At 49.2% G+C, this 22,936-nt stretch overlaps 1 protein-coding gene across 3 annotated transcripts in view; it reads right to left on the reverse strand.

Annotated features, from left to right (window-relative positions):
• The window catches only part of LOC310885820 (M1-specific T cell receptor alpha chain-like), a 373,370-nt gene that overhangs the window by 17,680 nt on the left and 332,754 nt on the right, over positions 1-22,936 (reverse strand). Inside the window, exon 3 of one of the 3 annotated variants that reach the window (XR_014574994.1) lies at positions 4,587-4,645. The exons of the other annotated variants lie outside the window; for them this stretch is intronic. The gene's annotated coding sequence lies outside the window, so the exon portion shown is untranslated. The remainder of the gene's footprint in view (positions 1-4,586; positions 4,646-22,936) is intronic. 3 annotated transcript variants of the gene reach the window in all.

Raw genomic sequence — 22,936 nt, forward strand, 5'->3', positions numbered from 1 at the left:
ACATTACCTTCCCCACACAAGCATTCACAGAGTGGCCCTGGAGGAAGCAAATGCTCCATGGCTCTCATATGCAGCTCTGACTCATCTCTTTGGTCTTAAATTGGCTAAAGTGGGAATGCAGTAACAGGAGAGAGCATGAAGTGGAAAAGCAAGAGGAGAATACCTACTTGGATGAACATGCAGCTATGTCCCTGGCACAAAATGGGGTTTTCCTACTTTGCTGTTCACACAGCATTGACACCCTAACAAGAAACAGAGGCTCAGTGTGCTCTCTGATCGCCTCCTTTTTCCTTTTGCAACAAGCAGGATAAGCCGTTGGACAGCAGCTGGGATTTGCACGGGGAGCAAGAACACACAGAGGAGGGAAAGGCAGAAACGGGATGAATCTCTGAAGCTCTTTGGAGAATATCAGCCATTCCCAGGCACCAAGAGTTTTCAGTCACAGTGCCAAAATGGCTTGCTCTTGGGCTTGCTGTTGTGCAAAAACAAAACAAAACAAAAACACACAAACAAAAACACACAAAGAGCATTCTTAACATCCACTTTGTAGTTTAGCAACAAAATCAGCGTTCCCTGAGGGCTCAAGTTACTTTTTCTCTCCTGGAGCACAGCCCCCAGGACATACTGTGGAGTGAGATTGCAACATACAGGCATTAACCCATCTACTTGGAAAGACGGTGACTTTAATCCCTGAGCCAAAGGTGAATTTGAGGGTATTGTCACAATAGAACAGCACTTGACAGAAACCCAGAGGGTTCAGATCCCAGCAGATGACACCACCACCACTCAGGGTGTACCATAGACTCTTCACTTACACTCTGGGCAAGTGGGATGCTCAGATTCAGCTGGAAACCAGCTGCTTTCTGCAGTGTGGATTGATGGTGTGCAATTTCACTTGCTTGGCTTTTTCAGGAGTCCTCTCTCTTCAAGCTATCTGCTCACTCGCATAAGATTCCTAATTTCACTGCCCACAAGATATCCAGGCTGAAAGCTACTATCATATTAATCCACAGCTTTTCTTTCTCTGGTTACACTCAGAACAACAGTCTACATACCAGAGCTATTTAGCATGACTAGCAGGAAACAGTTGCATCAGCACAGCCTGGACCTACCCTGAGATAGCTAAAAGACCCAAGGTAAGGAATAGAACTGAATCCCATTACGCATCCCCCATGAACCATACACAGGCACTATGAACAAGATGGTCAACCTATTCATCCGCCCTAAACCACACCACTCCTTCTGCACACTCCCAGACTATCAGCAGCCTAAAGCACCATGTTCAGAGCATCTTTCTCTCAATAGAAGAAGTCCTCCGCATAGAAAAAAATTACTAAGCACAAGAGCATCTTTCAATGGTGATTGCTTACTTGTGTGGGGATTTCTTCAAAGATCATTATCTCAGAGACACCTCTGATGGCTTACATTAGCAACAACAAATGAAATAGTGCCTACACTCTCCTTCCCCTCTGTAAAGAGATATGGATACCACAAGGATGTCCACGGGATGAAACACTGGATATGTAAGGACATCTGACAAAGGAGAAACAGGAAAGCTGAGCACTCACTTGGTTGGACAGACAGCCTGGTCCCTGAGCCAAAGGTCAGTTTGCCGTATGCAGAGCCATAGCTACACAGCATTTCCTCCCATAACAAAAAGCCCAGGCAGCTCACATGGCTTTCTCATGCCTCAAAACCCCAGGACTCGGCTCAGGCCCCCGCTCATCTAAGGCTGTACACAGCCACAAAGCAACCGCCCCTGACGTGCCTTTGTAGATTGCATTCCCACCATTCCAGGGACAAACTTCTGCCATACCATCTCTTCTTCCTGAAACACCTCACAGCTCTGCAATACCCAGAGAGAATGCACAAGCTTGTGAACACTTGTGAAAGCCTTACCAAAACTTACACTCCAACATTACTGTCTGGGCTATTTCAGCCTCGCCTTGCAAGGCTAAGTAATAACTGTAACAGTACTCACCAGGCTTTACACAAAGCTTTGTTCCAGATTCAAAGGCGAGCCTCTCCCATTCAGCACTCACAGTAACAAATGCCATTATGCAAAAGCTCTCATCTCCCCATAACAAGGAAGCCCTTCTTATGGCTGGCAAAGACCCTTCCCAGCAACACACACGTCACCCTTCCCCAAGGACATGCAGACCTCAAGTTAAGCTTGGCCCCAATCACCCAAAACCTCATTAAATAGTGCACCCAGGGAACTGTCAGAGCCTGCGTGGGGAGAGAAGGCATTTCAGCTCAGCAAAGGTGAAGGTAAGGGATGGAAATGGAACAAAATCTGTAGCAAGAGTCCCATATGGAACACCTATGGAAAGCTCCACACTCACTTGGTTGGACGGACAGCCTGGTCCCTGAGCCAAAGGTCAGCTTGCTGAAGCCAGACACACAGCATCTCCTCCCATTACAAAAAGCCCAGCTCGCTTTGCCATCACAAAGGCAAATCCACACCAAGGGGCAAGGAAACCAGTCTGATAGTGCCAAGGGAAGGAAAGCACCAGGCATGTCATGGAGACTAGGTGCCATAAAAAAATGGAAGGAGTCCAAGGCACTGGGACATGTGGGGAAAAACAAGCCCTAGGGATGCCTGGAGAATAGCCCAGTTTCATTTCCAAACTTCTTCTCCCCAAAAAAATGAAGAACAAGGCAAAAGGGAAGCAGCTCTGTTTTTCTGTGCAATTTTCTGCTTACCTGGTACAACTGAAAGCACAGTTCCTTTTCCAAAAGTGACTTTGCCTGCATCGTATGCACTGTGGCATGTCTCATTACAAAAATGTCTCCGCCAGCCCTGCACGTGATCTCAAGCACAAAGCACCTAGACTCAGGACATGGCAGAACTCCCCGACGCAATAGGCCCAAGCACAGGGCCACTACCTGAAACAAAGGAAAATCCATTCCCTAGCTCACTTGCACTTTTCAGAGGAGCGTTCCATGTCACCTTAGGTAAACATTAAGCCCCACAAGTGACAAGGAACCACACAACACAGGGAAGCTCTGAACAGATGATATGACCTCAGGAAAGTCAGTACTGGGGGACTGTCAGGGAACAAAGCACGCAGACCTCAAATTGAGCTTTAATCCAACCACCCAAAAGTTCATTAAATACTGCACCCAGAGCACTCTCAGAGCCTGCAAGGGGAGAAAAGCCATTTCAGCTCGACAAAGGTGAAGGTAAAGGATGAAAATGTAACAACATCTGTAGCAAGAGTCCCATATGGAACACCTATGGAAAACCCCACACTCACTTGGTTGGACGGACAGCCTGGTCCCTGAGCCAAAGGTCAGCTTGTAGTTCCCATAGTCACACAGCATTTCCTCCCATTACAAAAATCCCAGCCTGCCCGCACTGGAGAAACAGCACCACTCCCCAGCACCTGCGTCCCTGTCCTGACAAACCATCTCAGCAGACGTCAAGATCCACTGTCCAATGCAGTGTCCTCTGTCCACCATTCAGTGGTGCACACTCCTGCCAAACCATGCACCACTTCACTTCTTGGGGGAGAGGAGGGGAAGATGGCAAGGAAGGGACCAGTAGAGCCCTGCTCAGGAAAGGACACTGGTAATAGGTGCTGTCTTCCTCCCAAACCTGACTTTCTCTTAAATTACAGTTAAAAGGTGTTGAAGCACCTCTAATATGTTAAACAGACAGGTACCCACCATTTGCATGCACTTATTTTGCACTGCAGCCTCCTGAAGAGCTTGAGGGACAATGGAAGCACGACTCCAAATTTGTCTGAAGAATCACTTATCCAAGACACGCATAGCCATCAATGCTCAGAGCAAAGGGAAGGAAAGAACGAGGCATGTAAGGGACTTGAGGTGCCATAACAAACTGCAGGGAGCCCAAGGCATTGGGACATGTGGGGAAACCAAGTCCTTGGGATGCCTGGAGAATAGCCCAGTTGAGTTCCCAAAGTTCTTCCCCACAAAACAATGAAGAACAAGGCAAAAATGAAGCCACTCACATTTTGACTCACAAGAGCATGTTTCAATGGTGATTGCTCACTTGTGTGGGGGTTTCATGAAGGATCATTATCTCACAGACATTTCTGACGGCTTACATTGGCAACAACAAATGAAATAGTGCCTAAACACTCCTTCCCCTCTATAAGGAGGTGTGGATACCACAAGGATGTCCACAGAATGAAAGTGGATATGTAAGGTCATCTGACAAAGGAGAAACAGGAAAGCTGAGCACTCACTTGGTTGGACAGACAGCCTGGTCCCTGAGCCAAAGGTCAGTTTGCCATATCCAGAGCTAAACCCACACAGCATTTCCTCCCATAACAAAAAGCCCAGGCTGCTCCTGCAGAAGTGGCACTTGTCCTCAAGGCTGAGCTGAACCGTGCCAAGGCTAAGAGGGGCTGCAAAAGTGTAAGATGGTGCTCAAGGATTCTAGGCCACAAGTGGAGGTTAAGAGTCTGGCTTCATGGGATGTAACAGGGCCCAAAACTGAGAAGGAACTCCCCAAAAACCCCACTCCACCTGACCCCAAAGTACTGGGGGCTGTCCGCTGGCTTACCAACAAAAATAAAAAGACACTTTGATTTTCAGTGCAATTTTCTGCTTACCTGGTACAACTGAAAGCACAGTTCCTTTTCCAAAAGTGACTTTGCCTGCATCGTACACACTGTGGCATGTCTCATTACAAAAATGTCTCTGCCAGCCCTGCACGTGATCTCAAGCACAAAGCACCTGGACTCAGGCCACAGCAGAGCTCCCCGACACAATAGGCTAATGCACAGGGCCACTACCTGCAACAAAGCAAAATCCGTTCCCTAGCTCACTTGCACTTTTCAGAGGAGCGTTCCGTGCCGCATTTTGTAATTATTCAGCCCCATGAGCGACAACTCACACCTACAGTAACGCTTGCCCAGAATCAGGGGACCATGTGTGTGGCACTGCTTCTGTGCAGAAAGTTTGGAGAAAATCATCACGTCAGGCAATCCATGCATTTCACAGGCAGCTGTGAGATGACAGGACTGCTGCTTCTGTCCCGAGCCAAAGCCTGTCCTGAGGGAAAGCACATCACGGGTAGCCCCACAACAGCACAAGTACAGGCTTTGAGAATCTCAGTAGACTGAGGCACGTTCAAATAGCAGCTCATGAACGGCTCTGCAAGAGCCGTGAAAAATGCATTTGGTCAGCTACTACGCAAGCTTAAAAAAAAGAAAAAGCTAGCGGAAAACAGGCTCCTGGTAGCCTCCTTTGCTACAAAGGGCTACCATGAGGTAAGTGCTTGTACACAGAATGTTTTACAGTCATTGACCTTCCATCACTGAATCTCATCTTTCCAGCTCCTGCATTATACACAAAGGGTTTTCTCATGCCTCAAAACACCAGGAATTACCTTGGGAAACTGCCCGGCCCAGCATGGACTGTCCATGGCCACAAAGAAACCACCCCTGACATGCCTTTGTAAATAGCTTTTCCTCTGTTCCAGGGAAAAATTTCTACTCTGCCACCTTTTCTTCCCGAAACACCTCACAGCTCTGCAATACCCAGAGAGAAGGCACAGGCTTGTGAACACTCATAGAAAGCCTGACCAAAACTTACACTCCAACATTACTGTCTGGGCTATTTCAGCTTCGCCTTGCAAGGCTAAATAATAACTGTAACAGTACTCACCAGGGTTTACACAAAGCTTTGTTCCAGCTCCAAAGGTTAGCCTCTCCCAGTCAGTAATCACAGCAACAAAGGCCATTACGCAAAAGCTCTCATCTCCCCATAACATTGAAGCCCTTCTTATGGCTGGCAAAGACCCTTCCCAGCAACACACACGTCACCCTTCCCCAAGGACATGCAGACTTCAAGATGAGCTTTGCTCCAACCACCCAAAACCTCATTAAATAGTGCACCCAGGGAACTGTCAGAGCGTGCATGGGGAGAGAAGGCATTTCAGCTCAGCAAAGGTGAAGGATGGAAATGGAACGACATTTGTAGCAAGAGTCCCATATGGAACACCTATGGAAAGCTCCACACTCACTTGGTTGGATGGACAGCCTGGTTCCTGAGCCAAAGGTCAGCTTGTTGGTGCCATAGTCACACAGCATTTCCTCCCATTACAAAAAGCCCAGCCTGCCCCCACTGGAGAAGCAGCACCTCTCCCCAGTCCCTGCTTCCCTGTCCTGACACACCTTCTGCTGATCAACAGCTTGTAGAAGAGGAAGGGAAATCTGAGGAATAAGGGCCCAGCTGAGCTCAGCTCAGGAAAAGCCATGAGCACCCCTGGAGCTGTCAGAGCCAGGAACAAGCCTGCTCTGCTCAGCTAAAGGTAATTGCTGGGGGACTTGGAAAGGGCTGTTAGGATGGCAGAGCAAAAGAAATACCCCGAGCTGGAAACTAGTTGTACTCATGTGTTCCTGCATGACCGAAAGAGAACAAGAACTGTCAGCAGGAAGCAGAATGAGGAAACTCACAGGCTTATTGAATCAAGGCCTCTGTGGCTACCAGAGCGCTCACCATGAAAAACCCTACTGATTTCACCAGTCTACCTCTGCTTTTCTGATGCTAGCTCACAGCCACAACTTGTTCCACAAAGTGGAGCAGAAAAAGACTTTCAAACTTGCTTGGATTTATCCTTTGATGGATTCCACCACCAATGCTGACTTGGTTGCCAAAATTGGCTATACCCGCTTGGCCTTCACAACAAAAAACCTGTAAGCCATCTCTCCTCTTTGCTAGTTTATACTTATACAAGTCTTTGCTTGCTGGCTTCCCATTTCTTTTAAAAGAGTCACTGGTGGTCATCCCTTGCAGCTCTGGCTGAGATGACCCCTGAGTGTATCCTTGTGCCACGTAGAGAAAAGATGCAGGAATTGTGAGCACAATTCCACTTTCTGACCTGCAATAAAAAGCAATAAAAGCAGACATCTTCCCCTCGTCCCTCCTGCACCCTAAGCATGTCTTCAAAATGTCTCTTTTGTCGAAGTAGGGAAGGCAGCTTTCCTATCCTTACTCATTCAGGCTGGTTTACACCTACCAGGTTTCACCACCAGCTGTGTCCCACTTCCAAAGGTGACTTTCCAGGTGAACGTTGAAGTCACACAGGGACACATCCACTAGCAAAAACCCCCTGCAAGCCTTACTCCAGAAAACAGCACCATATCTCCCACAGCAATCCACAAAGGGACAACAGATGTTACCCTTGCCACCTGCCCCCCCTCTAAATTAGGATGTCTTTCTAGTCACCTTCTTCTAACCTCTCCAGGCAGAAACTATCATGAAACACATGAAGTGGGAAATCTGACCTTGGACCCAGGTGGACAGGTAAGAAAACAGCCACCACCCTCTGTGGGGATTAACAGAGAGCTCCATAACTTGCCCAAAGGTGAGCCTTGTGTTCCTCTATCTGAAGTTCAGCCATCACGCTAAAGACTTTACGGCTATACAGCAACCACATACAGCATAGGGAACCTCTGAACAGACGATATGACCTCAGGAAAGTCAGTACTGGGGGACAGTCAGGGAACAAAACATGCAGACCTCAGGTTAAGCTTTGCTCCAACCACCCAAAACCTCGTTAAATACTGCACCCAGGGAACTGTCAGAGCCTGCATGGGGAGAGAAGGCATTTCAGCTCAGCAAAGGTGGAGTGAAAGGATGGAAATGGAACAACATCTGTAGCAAGATGCTCATATAGAACACCTATGGAAAGCTCCTCACTCACTTGGTTGGACGGACAGCCTGGTTCCTGAGCCAAAGCTAAGCTTGTTGCCATAGCCAGAGTCACACAGCATTTCCTCCCATTACAAAAAGCCCAGTGAGCTTTGCCATGAGCTCACAGCAAAATCTGGGAGCCAGCGTAGAGCCATGTGTTCCAACGCAGCCAAAGGGACAGCAGTCAGGGTCATGTTCGAACAACCTGGCACATTCCCGTCAAGCAAAGCCGATCGCTGGAGGTGGTCACCTTCAGCGATCAAACAACCAGGCACCCTGCTGCTATCAACCACCCAAGGAAATGTCTGGCACAAAGAAAAAAGCGCGGCCACATGCAGCACTTACGTGACCTAACAGTAATTCTTGCTGCACAGTCAAAGGTAGGCTTGTAGCCAGCACCTCCTGTGCTCCCACAGCAACCCCTCAATCTACCAAAACCTTGCCAACCTCTTGGAGAAGAGCACTCACTTGGTTGGACAGACAGCCTGGTCCCTGAGCCAAAAGTTGGTCTGCCGTTTGCAGAGCCATAGCCACACAGCATTTCCTCCCATAACAAAAAGCCCAGGCAGCTCCTGGAGAAGTGGCACTTTGCCCCAAGGTTGAGCATAGCTGTGCAAAGGCTAGCTGGGGCAACAGAAGGGTGGGCTGAGGCTGAAGGATCCTAGGCCACAACTGAAGGTTAAGCGTCTGGCTTTGTGGGATGTAATAGGGCCCAAAACTAAGAGGCAACCCCAAAACTATCTCTACCCCTGTCCTCACAGTACTGCCGGGCTGTATGCTGGGTTGCTATGACAAAGGAAAAGACACTTTGGTTTTCAGCGCAATTTGCTGCTTACTTGGTACAACTGAAAGCACAGTTCCTTTTCCAAAAATTGCTTTTCCCACGTTGTACACACTGTGGCACGTCTCATTAGAAAAGTGTCTGCCAGCCCTGCACATGATCTCAAGCACAAAGCACCTGAACTCAGGCCATGGCAGAGCTCCCTGACACAACAGGCTAAAGCACAGGGCCACTACGTGCAAGAAAGGAAACGCTAAAGACTTTACGGCTATACAGCAACCACATACAGCATAGGGAACCTCTGAACAGACGATATGACCTCAGGAAAGTCAGTACTGGGGGACAGTCAGGGAACAAAACATGCAGACCTCAGGTTAAGCTTTGCTCCAACCACCCAAAACCTCGTTAAATAGTGCACCCAGGGAACTGTCAGAGCGTGCATGGGAAGAGAAGGCATTTCAGCTCAGCAAAGGTGAAGGTAAAGATGAAAATGGAACAACATTTGTAGCAAGAGTCCCATATAGAACACCTATGGAAAGCCCCGCACTCACTTGGTTGGACGGACAGTCTGGTCCCTGAGCCAAAGGTCAGCTTGTTGAACCCAGTCACACAGCATTTCCTCCCATTACAAAATCCCAGCCTGCCCCCACTGGAGAAGCTGTACCTCTCCCCAGTTCATGCTTCCCTGTCCTGACAAACCTTCTGCTGATCAACAGCTTGAGGAAGAGGAAGGGAAATTTGGGGAATACGGGCCCAGCTGAGCTCAGCTCAGGAAAGCCCATGAGGACCCAAGAGGCTGTCAGTTCCAGGAACAATCTCTGCTCAGCTAAAGGCAAATCTCAAAGGCAGATCACAAATGCAAATCTCCACCAAGCAGCAAGTAAACCAGTCTGACACTACATAGTCCCTGGATCTCCAAGTGCTTTAAGAGCATCAGGCACACCTGCCCCATCAGAGACCACTTGCTGGCCACTACTAGGAGCCTCGTCCCGCTGCCAGAAGTGACCTTGCTGTAAGCACCAGCATTCGCAGAGTCTTTCTCTCCAACCCCCAAGTGCACAAACCCTGCCAGGACACAGGGACATACGAGAGCCTCCCCACGGGGTCGTGACAAAATCTGGGAGCTGGCATGGAGCAACATGTTCCAATGCAGCCGAAGGGACAGCATTCAAGGTCATGTTGGACCAACCTGGCACATTCCTGTCAAGCAAAGCCAATTGCTGGAGGTGGTCACCATCAGCAATCGAACACACAGTCATGCTGCTGCTCTCAACCTCCCAAGGAAAGGTCTTGCACAAAGCACAAAGCGCGGCCACATGCAGCACTTATGTGACCCAACAGAAAGTCCCATTGCATGGCCAAAGGCAGGCTTAGAGCCAGCACCTCCTGTGCTCCCACAGCAACCCCTCAATCCACCAACACCTTGCTAACCTCTTGGCAGTGCTTGGCATCTGCAGCCTGGCTGCACAGTGCTGAAGGTAACTCAGGGCCAGCTGCATCCTGAAGTCAGGACACCCCAGGCTCTCTGTGGGACCAAGAGCAGCAAAGGGCCCATGGGATAGGACAAATCCTTTTTGAGAGGACTGCTGCTTTTGTCCTGACTCAAACCCTGCCCTAAAGGCATGCTGATTGTGTGCAGCTGCGCAGCTGCAGCATTACAAGCCTGAGAGGAGAAGTGCAGGGTAGCCACTGACAGCTGCAAAATGGGTAGGTTTGCCCAACATCGAAGAAGACTACAAGGTGGTGGTGGCACTTACTAGGCAAAACCTGAAGTCGTGTTCCCTTCCCAAGGGTGAGCTTGTCGTAGTTCACACAGTGCTTTTCACCTCAACAAGAACTATACGCCCTTCCAACATCCTCTGTTAGACAGGACATCTCTGTTCCTAGGGAGCCAAGCTCCCAGCTTTGTCTGGTGGACAAAGCAGAAACATTTCAGCAGATGTCAAGATCCCCTCTACAATGGAGTGTCCTCTGTCCACCATTCAGTGGTGCACACTCCTGCCAAACCATGCACCACTCCCCTTGTTCGGAAGATGGCAAAGATGGCGCCAGGTGAGCCCAGCTCAGGAAAGGGCAGCAGCAATAGGGGCTGTCTTCCTCCCAAACCCGACTTTCCTGTTACATTAGAGTTAGAAGTTTTTGAGGCAGCTTTGAGAAGTTACAAAGACAGGCACCCACCACTTGCATGCACTTTTTTTGCAGTGCTATTGCACACCTGCACTGCAGCCTCCTGAAGAGCTTGAGGGACAATGGAAGCACGACTCCAAATTTGTTTGAAGCATCATTTATCAACGACACAAATAGCAATCAATACTCAGAGCCAAGGGAAGGAAAGAACCAGGCATGTAAGGGACTTGAGGTGCCATAACAAACTGCAGGGAGCCCAAGGCATTGGGACATGTGTGGAAACCAAGTCCTTGGGATGCCTGGAGAATAGCCCAGTTGCATTCCCAAAGTTCTTCCCCACAAAACAATGAAGAACAAGGCAAAAATGAAGCCACTCACATTTTGACTCACAAGAGCATGTTTCAGTGGTGATTGCTCACTTGTGTGGGGGTTTCATGAAGGATCATTATCTCAGAGACACCTCTGATGGCTTGCATTGGCAACAACAAATGAAAGTGCCTACGCTCTCCTTCCCCTCTTTAAGGAGGTGTGGATACCACAAGAATGTCTATGGGATGAAACAAGGGATACGTAAGGACATCTGACAAAGGAGAAACAGGAAAGCTGAGCACTCACTTGGTTGGACAGACAGCCTGGTCCCTGAGCCAAAGGTCAGTTTGCCATATGTAGAGCTAAACCCACACAGCATTTCCTCCCATAACAAAAAGCCCAGGCAGCTCCTGCAGAAGTGGCACTTGTCCTCAAGGCTGAGCTGAACCGTGCCAAGGCTAGGAGGGGCAGCAGAAGTGTAAGATGGGGATGAAGGATCCTAAACCACAAGTGGAGGTTAAGAGTCTGGCTTCATGGGATGTAACAGGGCCCAAAACTGAGAGGCAACTCCCCAAAAACCCCACTCCACCTGACCCTACAGTACTGCCAGGCTGTCCGCTGGCTTGCCATCAAAAAGGAGAAGACACTTTGATTTTGGGCATGATTTGCTGCTTACCTGGTACAATTGAAAGCACAGTTCCTTTTCCAAAAGTGACTTTGCCTGCATAGTGCACACTGTGGCATGTCTCATTACAAAAATGTCTCTGCCAGCCCTGCACATGATCTCAAGCACAAAGCACCTGGACTCAGGCCACAGCAGAGATCCCCGACACAATAGGCTAATGCACAGGGCCACTACCTGCAACAAAGCAAAATCCGTTCCCTAGCTCACTTGCACTTTTCAGAGGAGCGTTCCGTGCTGCATTTTGTAATTATTAAGCCCCACGAGCGACAACTCACACCTACAGTAACGCTTGCCCAGAATCAGGGGACCATGTGTGTGGCACTGCTTTTGTGCACAAAGTTTGGAGAAAACCATCATGTAAAGCAATCCATGCATTTCACAGGCAGCTGTGAGATGACAGGACTGCTGCTTCTGTCCCGAGCCAAAGCCTGTCCTGAGGGAAAGCACATCACGGGTAGCCCCACAACAGCAGAAGTACAGGCTTTGAGAATCTCAGTAGACTGAGGCACGTTCAAATAGCAGCTCATGAACGGCTCTGCAAGAGCTGTGAAAAATGCATTTGGTCAGCTACTACGCAAGCTTAAAAAAAAGAAAAAGCTAGCGGAAAACAGGCTCCTGGTAGCCTCCTTTGCTACAAAGGGCTAGTGTGAGCTCAGTGCTTGTAGACAGAATGTTTTACAGTCAGTGACCTTCCAGTATTGAATCTCATCTTTCCAGCTCCTGCATTATACACATTGGTTTTCTCCTGCCTCAAAAACCCAGGACTTGGCTTGGGACCCTGCCTGGCCGAGCATGGGCTATCTGTGGCCACAAAGCCACCACCCCTGACATGCCTTTGTAAACAGCTTTTCCAGCATTCCTGGGACAAACTTCTGCTCTGCCACATCTACTTCCCACAGCACCTTACAGCTCTGCCATACCTAAAGAGAAGGCACAGGCTTGTGCACACTCATAGGGAGCTTGAGCTAAACTTACACTCCAACATTACTGTCTGGGCTATTTCAGCCTTGTCTTGCAAGGCTAAGTAATAACTGTAACTGTACTCACGAGGCTTTACACAAAGCTTTGTTCCAGCTCCAAAGGTGAGCCTCTCCCAGTCAGTAATCACAGCAACAAAGGCCATTACGCAAAAGCTCTCATCTCCCCATAACATTGAAGCCCTTCATGGCTGGCAAAGACCCTTCCCAGGTCACCCTTTCCCAAGGGCATGCAGACCTCAAGTTGAGGCTTGCTCCAACCACCCAAAACCTCATTAAATACTGCACCCGGGACAGTCTCAGAGCCTGCAAGGGGAGAGAAGACATTTCAGCTCTGCAAAGGTGAAGTTAAAGGATGGAAATGGAACAACATCTGTAGCAAGAGTCCCATATGGAACACCTATGGAAAGCCCCGCACTCACTTGGTTGGATGGACAGCCTGGTCCCTGAGCCAAAGGTCAGTTTGGTGAAGCCAGAGTCACACAGCATTTCCTCCCATTACAAAAAGCCCAGCCTGCCCCCACTGGAGAAGCAGCACCTCTCCCCAGTCCCTGCTTCCCTGTCCTGACACACCTTCTGCTGATCAACAGCTTGTAGAAGAGGAAGGGAAATCTGAGGAATAAGGAACCAGCTGAGGTCAGCTCAGGAAAGCCCATGAGCACCCAAGGGGCTGTCAGAGCCAGGAACAAGCCTGCTCTGCTCAGCTAAAGGGGGGGACTTGGGGGGCTTTTCTGGGGGACTTGGAAAGGGCTGATTCGGATAGCAGAACAAGGGAAATATCCCAAGCTAGGCACCAGTTGTACTCAATGGGCTGCACAACTAGGAGTGTCCCTGGCCCCAGCATTATTTCATAGTTCCTCACATTAACAGAGTCCTTCACACCACAGCAAAAAACATTAGCTCTCTGCCAATGACTCTATGAAGAAAATTGAGGAGAGCAGCTCCTTCCCATCAAAGCCATCGAACTGAAGCCAGGAGTATCTCCAGCCTTGACAAGCTGGGACCTGGAAGAAGACAAGGAGCGCCTGCATCTGCGCCATGATGGAGTCTGACCAGCATCTTATGGAGAAGGGGATCCCTTCTGGACCCCTCCTCCTTGATCATTCAAACAACATGAGCTGTTCCAGTACCGCAGCAGTCCTGCTGTGTCCCTTGAGATAGGCATACATGTTCTTGCAGCTGAAACCAATGATGTTGCTTAAATGTACAGTGGCAAAGAGTCTGGATGGGCTTTAGAAATAGCAAAAAAGCAATCACACGTCCCAGATATCTGTAACAGTTTCCACTAGTGCAGTTTCAACACTGACAGCTACAGCTAGTACAGGAATCCAACACGAGTTTCACTGCTACCAAGACCAATCTGCTGGGGAATCTCATCCACAAGGAGGAAGAGGATTGGGTTCAAACAGGAGTATTATTATTTTGGCCATGTTCCTCTGACCTCTCCAGGCAGAAACTATCATGAAACACATGAAGTGGGAAATCTGACCTTGGACCCAGGTGGACAGGTAAGAAAACAGCCACTACCCTCTGTGGGGATTCACAGAGAGCTCCGTACCTTGCCCAAAAGCGAGCCTTTTTGTTCCCCTGTCTGTAGTTCAGCCAGCACGCTAAAGGTTTTACAACTATACAGCAACCACATACAGCAGAAGGAAGCTCTGAACAGATAGTGTGACCTCAGAAAGGTCAGTAGTGGAGGATTCACAGGAACCAAAGCATGCAGACCTCAAGTTGAGCTTTGCTCCAACCAACCAAAAACTCATTAAATACTGCACCCAGGACACTCTCAGAGCCTGCAAGGGGAGAGAAGGCATTTCAGCTCAGCAAAGGTGAAGTTAATGCATGGAAATGGAACAATATCTGTAGCAAGAGCCCCATATGAAACACCTATGGCAAGATCCACACTTACTTGGTTGGACGGACAGCTTGGTCCCTGAGCCAAAGGTAGGCTTGTAGTTGCCAGAGTTACACAGCATTTCCTCCCATTACAAAAAGCCCAGCTCACTTTGCCATCACAAAGACAAATCCCCACCAAGGGGCAAGGAAACCAGTCTGACAGTGCATTGTCCCTGGACCTCTAAGTACTTTACAAGCATCAGGCACACCTGACCCATTACAGACCACTTGCTGGCCACTACTAGGAGCCTCGTCCGCTGCCAGAAGTGACCTTGCTGTAAGCACCAGCATTCACGTGCTTCCCACCCACCCCCAAGTGCACAAACCCTGCTAGGACACAAGAACATATGAGAGCCTCCCCACGGGGTTGTGACAAAATCTGGGAGCTGGCATGGAGCAACATGTTCCAACGCAGCCAAAGGGACAGCAGTCAGGGTCATGTTGGACCAACCTGGCACATTCCTGTCAAGCAAAGCCGATTGCTGGAGGTGGTCACCATCAGCAATCGAACACACAGTCATGCTGCTGCTCTCAACCTCCCAAGGAAAGGTCTTGCACAAAGCACAAAGCGCGGCCACATGCAGCACTTATGTGACCCAACAGAAAGTCCCATTGCATGGCCAAAGGCAGGTTTAGAGCCAGCAAATCCTGTGCTCCCACAGCAACCCCTCAATCCACCAACACCTTGCTAACCTCTTGGCAGTGCTTGGCATCTGCAGCCTGGCTGCACAGTGCTGAAGGTAACTCAGGGCCAGCTGCATCCTGAAGTCAGGACACCCCAGGCTCTCTGTGGGACCAAGAGCAGCAAAGGGCCCATGGGATAGGACAAATCCTTTTTGAGAGGACTGCTGCTTTTGTCCTGACTCAAACCCTGCCCTAAAGGCATGCTGATTGTGTGCAGCTGCGCAGCTGCAGCATTACAAGCCTGAGAGGAGAAGTGCAGGGTAGCCGCTGACAGCTGCAAAATGGGTGGGTTTGCCCAACATCGAAGAAGACTACAAGGTGGTGGTGGCACTTACTAGGCAAAACCTGAAGTCGTGTTCCCTTCCCAAGGGTGAGCTTGTCGTAGTTCACACAGTGCTTTTCACCTCAACAAGAACTATACGCCCTTCCAACATCCTCTGTTAGACAGGACACCTCTGTTCCTAGGGAGCCAAGCTCCCAGCTTTGTCTGGTGGACAAAGCAGAAACATTTCAGCAGATGTCAAGATCCCCTCTACAATGGAGTGTCCTCTGTCCACCATTCAGTGGTGCACACTCCTGCCAAGCCATGCACCACTTCACTTGTTGGGGGACAGGAGGGGAAGATGGCAAAGAAGGGCCTAGTCCAGCTCAGGAAAGGACATGGGCAATCAGAGGCTGTCTTCCTCCCAAACCCTAACTTTCTGTCACATTACAGTTAAAAGCCATTGAGGCACTTTTAAGATATTACAGAGACAGGCACCCACCACTTGCATGCACTTTTTTTTTTCAGTGCTATTGCAGAACTTCACTGCAACCTCCTTAAGAGCCTAAGGGACAAGGGTAATACAACTCCAAAGCATCAGTTATCCATAACATGCATAGCCATCAATGTTCAGCACCATGGGAGGGAAAGAATAAAGCATGTAAGGGAGATTAAGTGCTACAACAAACTGCAGGGAGCCCAAGGCATTGGGATATGTGGGGAAACCAAGTCCTTGGGATGCCTGAAGAATAGCCCATTTGCGTTCCCAATGTTCTTCCCTACAAAACAACATAGAACAAGGCAAAAATGTAGCCACTCCAGTTTTGAGGCACAAAACCATGTTTCAATGGTGATTGCCATTGTGGGGGGGATTGCGTGGGGATTTCATGAAAGATCATTATCTCAGAGACATCTCTGATGGCTAACATTGGCAACAACAAATGAAATAGTGCCTAAACACTCCTTCCCCTCTGAGAAGGCATGGGGATACCACAAGAATGTCTATGGAATGAAACACAGGATACATAAGAACATCTGACAAAGGAGAAACAGGAAAGCTGAGCACTCACTTGGTTGGACAGACAGCCTGGTCCCTGAGCCAAAGGTCAGTTTGCCATATGTAGAGCTAGAGCCACACAGCATTTCCTCCCATAACAAAAAGCCCAGGCAGCTCCTGCAGAAGTGGCACTTGTCCTCAAGGCTGAGCTGAACCGTGCCAAGGCTAGGAGGGGATGCAGAAATGTAAGATGGGGCTGAAGGATTCTAGGCCACAAGTGGAGGTTAAGAGTCTGGCTTCATGGGATGAAAAAGGTCCAAAACCTGAGAGGCAAACCCAAAAGTCCCCTTCCTGCCGTCCCCACAGTACTGTCTAGCTGTACAAAAAGCCCAGCTCTCATTCCCATCACAAATACAAATACCCACCAAGGAGTAAGGAAGCCACTCTGACAGTGCCAGGGGAAGGAAAGCACCAGGCATGTCAGGGAGATTAGGTGCCATAAAAAAATGCAAGTAGCCCAGGGCATGGGGACATGTGGGGAAACCAAGTCTTAGGGATGCCTGGAGAATAGCCCAGTTGCATTTCCAAACTTCTTCTCCCCCAAAAATGAAGAACAAGGCAAAAGGGAAGCAGCTCTGTTTTTCTGTGCAATTTTCTGCTTACCTGGTACAATTGAAAGCACAGTTCCTTTTCCAAAAGTGACTTTGCCTGCATAGTGCACACTGTGGCATGTCTCATTACAAACATGTCTCTGCCAGCCCTGCACATGATCTCAAGCACAAAGCACCTGGACTCAGGCCACAGCAGAGCTCCCTGACACAACAGGCTAAAGCACAGGGCCACTACCTGCAAGAAAGGAAAATCCGTTCCCTAGCTCGCTTGCACTTTTCAGAGGAATATTCCCTGTCACCTATGGTAATTGTTAAGCCCTACAAGCGACAACTCTCACCTACAGTAATGCTGTCCCAGAATCAGAGGAACAATGCATGGGGCATTGCTTCTGTGCATAAAGCATGTGGAAAACCATCACATCAGGCAATCCATGCGTTTCAGAGGCAGCTGTGAGATGACAGGACTGCTGCTTCTGTCCTGAGCCAAAGCCTGTCCTGAGGGAAAGCACATCACGGGTAGCCCCGCAGCTGCAGAAGCACAAGGTTTGAGAACCGCAGCAGACTGAGGCACATTCAGATGGCAGTTCATGAACGGCTCTGCAAGAGCTGTGAAAAATGCATTTAGTCAACAACTACACAAGCTTAAAAAAAGAAAAAGCCATCGGAAAGCAGACTCCTGGTAGCCTCCTTTGCTACAAAGTGCTACTGTGAGCTCAGTGCTTGCACTCATGGTGTTTCACAGTCAATGACGTTCCATCACTGAATCTCATCTTTCCAGCTCCTGCATTATACACAAGTTTTTCTCATGCCTCAAAAATCCCAGGACTAGGCTCAGGCCCCTGCTCATCTAAGGTTGTACACAGCCACAAAGCAACTGCCCCTGACTTGACTTTGTAAATAGCTTTTCCTCTGTTCCAGGGAAAAACTTCTGCTCTGCCACCTTTTCTTCCAGCAGCACCTTGCAGCTCTGCCATATCCAGAGAGAAGGCACAGGCTTGTGCACACTCATAGGAAACATGACCAAAACTTACACTCCAACATTACCTTCTAGGCTATTTAAGCCTCACCCTGCAAGGATAAGTAATAACTAAGAATACTCACCAGGCTTTACACAAAGCTTTGTTCCAGCTCCAAAGGTGAGCCCGTACAAGTCGGCACTCACAGCAACAAAGGCCATTACACAAATGCTCTCATTTCCCCATAACCAGACAGCCCTTTGTGTGGCTGGCAAAGACCCTTCACAGCAATACACAGGTCACCCTTTCCAGAGGACATGCAGACCTCAAGATGAGCTTTGTTCCAGCCACCCAAAACCTCATTAAATACTGCACTCAGGGCACTCTCAGAGCCTGCAAGGGGAGAGAAGGCATTTTAGCTCGACAAAGGTGTAGTGAAAGGATGGAAATGGAACAACATCTGTAGCACGAGTCACATATGGAAAACCTATGGAAAGCTCCTCACTCACTTGGTTGGACGGACAGCCTGGTTCCTGAGCCAAATGTCAGTTTGTTGCCGTAGCCATAGTCACACAGCATTTCCTCCCATTACAAAAAGCCCAGCTCGCTTTGCCATCACAAAGGCAAATCCCCATGGGGTCGCTGCAACATCTGGGAGCTGGAATAGAGCAACGTGTTCCAATGCAACCAAAGGGACAGCAGTCAGGGTCATGTTGGACCAACCTGGCACATTCCTGTCAAGCAAAGCCGATGGCTGGAGGTGGTCACCATCAGCGATCAAACACACAGTCATGCTGCTGCTCTCAACCTCCCAAGGAAAGGCCTGGCACAAACCACAAGCACGGCCACAGCGCAGCACTTATGTGACCTAACAGTAAATCTCGTTGCACAGACAAAGGCAGGCTTAGAGCCAGCACCTCCTGTGCTCCCACAGCAACCCCTCAATCCACCAAAACATTGCCAACCTCTTGGCAGCGCTTCACATCTGCAGCCTGGCTGCACAGTGTTCAAAGTAACTGAGAGCCAGCTGTGTCCTGAAGTCAGGACCACCCCCCCCCCCCCCCCCCAGGCTCTCTGTGGGACCAAGAGCACCACAGGGCCAACAGAATGGGACAAACCCCTTTTGAGAGGACTGCTCTAAAATAGGTAGGTTTGCCCCACATGTAAGGAGACTACACAGTGGTGGTGGCACTTACTAGGTAAAACCTAAATTCGTGTCCCGCTCCCAAAGGTGATCTTGCCGTAGTTCACACGGTGTTTTTCGCCTCAACAAGAACTATACGCCCTTCCACATCCCTTATGAGACAGGAGACCTCTGTTCCTGGGAGCCTGAGCCCTGAGATTTTTCCCTTAGAAAAAGCAGAAACCTTCCAGCAGACCTCGAGATCTTCTGTCCACTGGAGTGTCCTCTGTCCACCATTCAGTAGTGCACACTCCTGCCAAACCATGCACCACTCCCCTTGTTGGGGGAGAGGAGGGGAAGATGGCAAAGACGGGTCCAGAAGAGCCCTGCTCAGGAAAGGACAGCAGCAATAGGGGCTGTCTTCCTCCCAAACCCAACTTTCTCTTACATTACAGTTAAAAGTTTTTGAGGCAGCTTTGAGAAGTTACAAAGACAGGCAATCACCACTTGCATGCACTTTTTTTGCAGTGCTAATGCACACCTGCACTGCAGCCTCCTGAAGAGCTTGAGGGACAATGGAAGCACGACTCCAAATTTGTCTGAAGCATCACTTATCCAAGACACGCATAGCCATCAATGCTCAGAGTAAGGGGAAGGAAAGAACTAGGCATGTAATGGAGATGAGGTGCCATAACAAACTGCAGGGAGCCCAAGGCATTGGGACATGTGTGGAAACCAAGTCCTTGGGATGCCTGGAGAATAGCCCAGTTGAGTTCCCAAAGTTCTTCCCCACAAAACAACGACGAACAAGGCAAAAATGAAGCCACTCACATTTTGACTCACAAGAGCATGTTTCAATGGTGATAGCTCACTTGTGTGGGGATTTAATGAAAGGTCATTATCTCAGAGACACCTCTGATGGCTTACATTGTTAACAACAAATGAAATAGTGCCTAAACACTCCTTCCCCTCTGAGAAGGCATGGGGATACCACAAGAATGTCTACGGAATGAAACACAGGATACATAAGAACATCTGACAAAGGAGAAACAGGAAAGCTGAGCACTCACTTGGTTGGACAGACAGCCTGGTCCCTGAGCCAAAGGTCAGTTTGCCATATGTAGAGCTAGAGCCACACAGCATTTCCTCCCATAACAAAAAGCCCAGGCAGCTCCTGCAGAAGTGGCACTTGTCCTCAAGGCTGAGCTGAACCATGCCAACGCTAGGAGGGGATGCAGAAATGTAAGATGGGGCTGAAGGATTCTAGGCCACAAGTGGAGGTTAAGAGTCTGGCTTCATGGGATGAAAAAGGTCCAAAACCTGAGAGGCAAACCCAAAACTCCCCCTCCTGCCATCCCCACAGTACTGTCTAGCTGTACAAAAAGCCCAGCTCTCATTCCCATCACAAATACAAATACCCACCAAGGAGTAAGGAAGCCACTCTGACAGTGCCAGGGGAAGGAAAGCACCAGGCATGTCAGGGAGATTACGTGCCATAAAAAAAATGAAAGTAGCCCAGGGCATGGGGACACGTGGGGAAACCAAGTCTTAGGGATGCCTGGAGAATAGCCCAGTTGCATTTCCAAACTTCTTCTCCCCCAAAAATGAAGAACAAGGCAAAAGGGAAGCAGCTCTGTTTTTCTGTGCAATTTTCTGCTTACCTGGTACAATTGAAAGTACAGTTCCTTTTCCAAAAGTGACTTTGCCTGCATAGTGCACACTGTGGCATGTCTCATTACAAACATGTCTCTGCCAGCCCTGCACATGATCTCAAGCACAAAGCACCTGGACTCAGGCCACAGCAGAGCTCCCTGACACAACAGGCTAAAGCACAGGGCCACTACCTGCAAGAAAGGAAAATCCGTTCCCTAGCTCGCTTGCACTTTTCAGAGGAATATTCCCTGTCACCTATGGTAATCGTTAAGCCCTACAAGCGACAACTCTCACCTACAGTAATGCTGTCCCAGAATCAGAGGAACAATGCATGGGGCACTGCTTCTGTGCATAAAGCATGTGGAAAACCATCACATCAGGCAATCCATGCGTTTCAGAGGCAGCTGTGAGATGACAGGACTGCTGCTTCTGTCCTGAGCCAAAGCCTGTCCTGAGGGATAGCACATCACGGGTAGCCCCGCAGCTGCAGAAGCACAAGGTATGAGAACCGCAGCAGACTGAGGCACATTCAGATGGCAGTTCATGAACGGCTCTGCAAGAGCTGTGAAAAATGCATTTAGTCAACAACTACACAAGCTTAAAAAAAGAAAAAGCCATCGGAAAGCAGACTCCTGGTAGCCTCCTTTGCTACAAAGGGCTACGGTGAGCTAAGTGGTTGTACTCATGGTGTTTCACAGTCAATGACGTTCCATCACTGAATCTCATCTTTCCAGCTCCTGCATTATACACAAGTTTTTCTCATGCCTCAAAAATCCCAGGACTAGGCTCAGGCCCCTGCTCATCTAAGGTTGTACACAGCCACAAAGCAACTGCCCCTGACTTGCCTTTGTAAATAGCTTTTCCTCTGTTCCAGGGAAAAACTTCTGCTCTGCCACCATTTCTTCCAGCAGCATCTTGCAGCTCTGCCATATCCAGAGAGAAGGCACAGGCTTGTGTACACTCATAGGAAACACGACCAAAACTTACACTCCAACATTACCTTCTAGGCTATTTAAGCCTCACCCTGCAAGGATAAGTAATAACTAAGAATACTCACCAGGCTTTACACAAAGCTTTGTTCCAGCTCCAAAGGTGAGCCCGTACAAGTCGGCACTCACAGCAACAAAGGCCATTACACAAATGCTCTCATTTCCCCATAACCAGACAGCCCTCTGTGTGGCTGGCAAAGACCCTTCACAGCAATACACAGGTCACCCTTTCCAGAGGACATGCAGACCTCAAGATGAGCTTTGTTCCAGCCACCCAAAACCTCATTAAATACTGCACTCAGGGCACTCTCAGAGCCTGCAAGGGGAGAGAAGGCATTTTAGATTGACAAAGGTGTAGAGAAAGGATGGAAATTGAACAACATCTGTAGCACGAGTCACATATGGAACACCTATGGAAAGCTCCTCACTCACTTGGTTGGACGGACAGCCTGGTTCCTGAGCCAAATGTCAGCTTGTTGCTGTAGCCATAGTCACACAGCATTTCCTCCCATTACAAAAAGCCCAGCTCGCTTTGCCATCACAAAGGCAAATCCCCATGGGGTCGCTGCAACATCTGGGAGCTGGAATAGAGCAACGTGTTCCAATGCAACCGAAGGGACAGCAGTCAGGGTCATGTTGGACCAACCTGGCACATTCCTGTCAAGCAAAACTGATTGCTGGAGGTGGTCACCATCAGTGATCAAACACACAGTCATGCTGCTGCTCTCAACCTCCCAAGGAAAGGCCTGGCACAAACCACAAGCATGGCCACAGCACAGCACTTATGTGACCTAACAGTAAATCTCGTTGCACAGACAAAGGCAGGCTTAGAGCCAGCACCTCCTGTGCTCCCACAGCAACCCCTCAATCCACCAAAACCTTGCCAACCTCTTTGGCAGTGCTTGGCATCTGCAGCCTGGCTGCACAGTGTTCAAAGTAACTGAGAGCCAGCTGTGTCCTGAAGTCAGGACCACCCCCCCCCCCCAGGCTCTCTGTGGGACCAAGAGCACCACAGGGCCAACAGAATGGGACAAACCCCTTTTGAGAGGACTGCTCTAAAATGGGTAGGTTTGCCCCACATGGAAGGAGACTACACAGTGGTGGTGGCACTTACTAGGTAAAACCTGAATTCGTGTCCCGCTCCCAAAGGTGATCTTGCCGTAGTTCACACAGTGCTTTTCACCTCAACAAGAACTATACGCCCTTCCACAT

Source organism: Anser anser, assembly GCF_964211835.1.
Source record: "Anser anser genome assembly, chromosome: 23".
In the NCBI taxonomy this organism is placed as follows: domain Eukaryota; kingdom Metazoa; phylum Chordata; class Aves; order Anseriformes; family Anatidae; genus Anser; species Anser anser.